Raw genomic sequence first — 2,975 nt, 5'->3', positions numbered from 1 at the left:
TTTCCCTAACAAAAAAAAATTTGATCTTAGCTCATGTGATCATGACACTGAAAGTATTTATGAGCAACAAAAAATTATATAGACATTGGTAAGGGATGCTTGGTGATTTTATTTTTCTCTCGGTCCAATCTTGCATGAAGCTGCAAACACATATGTCAACTTCCTAGCTAAATCAAGAATTTTGACCTACACCTACAATTTTTTGACCACTTGTGCATCTTCTTGTTGTCAGAGAACACAGACATACTCCAGTTCCCATTACAGAGCTTTCAGATCCCAGTTTGGGAACCTCTGCCCTACTCCACAGTTGAATAGACAGATTCAAATGACTCTTTCCTTCAATTGATAAGTTATTTGCAGAAAGATCATCTTTTATTAAGTTATTATTTAGAGTTGTTAGGAAAGTTGGCATGAACAAAGACAAGCTGACTTGACTGGCTGTGTGGCAAACCTCACATTTAGGCTCCCACTAGTCACTATATATAAAACATCACCTCAGTCAGCTGATATAATTTCTACTCTTGGACTGGAGCTTTCCTAAAAACAGTGACAGAAATCAATTCCCAAATACTGGAGCCAATAAAATTGTCCTTACAAATGTTTGTGCGCAGAAAAGACTGAAACAACATCATGAACAAAGTTGAATCAATAAGCCTTTCAAGAGACAAATGAATACTCAGAGATACAACCTAAATCTCAAGAATTGGACCTTTATCAGGCAAGAAATGCTTATGGCAATGAAATAAAACATAAACAGAAGAAAATTTAACAATATCAGAAACAATATTTTTACTGAACAGCAACAACGCTTAGTACATATTGTTGTGAGAAAGAATAAATGGGCTTTTTTGTCTTCCCTTGTGTACTAGTGCATTAAGTCTGAGAAGGTCATTAATATTACTTAGTGTCTTTTCAAAACTGAGATTTTAATCAGAGTTTACATTTCTGTCAGCCATTGTGTAGTCTTGTTTTTGCAGATCCTGCTATAAAAGGTCACAATACTGCTATTTTGGGGGAGGCTAACAAATAAAGAAGTTTATCTAGTGTCAGGTCATTCTGCTGACCAGGTAGGCCCTGTACAATTTTTTTTTAGAGCTTTGCTTATCATTTACCATTAATCTTGACTTGTGTTGCTATGGATTTTCCTGAGCAAAGGTTATGAATGTATAGCAGAGTCTGATGGAGATTAATGCGCAGAGTAAAACAAGGGAACAAAAATACCTTCAGAAAGGTATGACCTCAGACACAATCTGTCATAGTACCTTTGCTGCTGCTGTGACAAAAATAAATTAAGAAACATCTCTAACCAATGGTTTCTTTGATAAAATCAAATCATAATCATGAGCTAAACTGAACATGTAATCAGTGTTACAATAAATGTATTACACTTACATGTTGTTCAGAACACTCCGTAGAACATCAGCCCGTTTGCTTTCTGCATCAATTAATAATCATGATTTCTCGCAATAAAGAAATTCATTTCTGGGAAGAGAAAAAAAACCCAAACAAAACAAAACATGAGGTTAAATGATAGGCAGTTTTTTCAGTAGTCACACTGTGGTAATACATGAAAACGTAAAATGTCAGCTGGGCAATTTACGGGAACATGCTACAATTTCATTAAAAAACCTGCATAATTAAATCTTTATTTGTGAGGGTGAACATGCTATTAACATTTTATGTGAGTCAAGAATATATTTCATATATAGGTAAAAAGCTACTTGAGCTGCAGGGAGTTTCTTTATTATTTCTGTTTTATTTTGTTCTGCCAGGAACAAAGTTTTTGCTTTTCAGGAAACATGCATTCCCAGTTTCAACCAAAAAGACCTTTCACAAATACTCTAAAATAAAATAGCCAAACCCCTCCATTTTCTTATGAAAAAAAAAAAAAATCACATTTTCCTTGAATATTAATAGTAGAAGAATTTGAAGGAAATTATGTAGATTATATTCCAGAGTACCTCCCTTTATCCCTTTTCAATATTTGTTTCTGAGAATACATGAAGAAAAGAACAGGTAGGCTGAATAATAGACTCTTACAGTGAAATCAGTTTAACAGTGGAGTAGACTCCCAAGAAAATGAAGAATCTCTACAGGTAGATATAGTACAATTTATGATATCCAGTTCATTCCTACTGTTCTGACAGAAGCTTAAGAGAGTTTAACATTTCCTCTAGTAGAAAATAAGACCAATTTAAAAATTTTTTGCCTCTTGCACCTGTAAACAAGTATCTTCTAGTTAGAGTGGTTAGGCAGTTTTATTTCTTGCTTATCCTAAAATATCAAAACAGCAGGAGTATTGATTCCCAGGATAGGGAAGCTCTACAGAGAGACTTAGATAGATTGGATCATTAGGCCAACATCAATGGTATGAGGTTCAACAAGGGCAAGTGACAGGTCCTGCACTTGGGCCACAATAACCCCATGCAGTGCTACAGGCTTGGGGAAGTGTGGCTGGAAAGCTGCCTGGCAGAAAGAGACCTGGGGGTTCTAACTGACAAGCGGCTGAATATGAGCTGGCAGTGTGCCCAGGTGGCCAAGAAAGCAACGGCATCCTGGCTTGTATTAGAAATAGCGTGGCCAGCAGAAGTAGGGAGGTGTTTCTGCCCCTGTACTCAGCACTGGTGAGGCCACACCTCGAGTATTGTGTCCAGTTTTGGGCACCTCAGTACAAGAGAGATATCGAGGTGCTGGAGCAAGTGCAGAGGAGGGCAACGAAGCTGGTGAAGGGCCTAATAAACAAATCATATGAAGAGTGGTTGAAGGAGCTGGGACTGTTTAGGTTGAGAAGGAGGAGGCTGAGGGGAGACCTCATCACTCTACAACTATTTGAAAGGACACTGTAGAGAGGTTGGTGCTGGTCTCTTCTCACAGGTAATTAATGACAGTACGAGAGGGAATGGCTTCAAGCTCCAACAGGGGAGATTTAGACTGAACATTAGGAAAGAATTTTTCACAGAAAGAGTGGTCGGGCA

Source organism: Charadrius vociferus, unplaced genomic scaffold (genome assembly GCF_000708025.1).
Source record: "Charadrius vociferus isolate BGI_N301 unplaced genomic scaffold, ASM70802v2 scaffold71, whole genome shotgun sequence".
Taxonomy (NCBI): Eukaryota; Metazoa; Chordata; class Aves; order Charadriiformes; family Charadriidae; genus Charadrius; species Charadrius vociferus.
Note: the sequence above shows the minus strand (reverse complement) of the source record.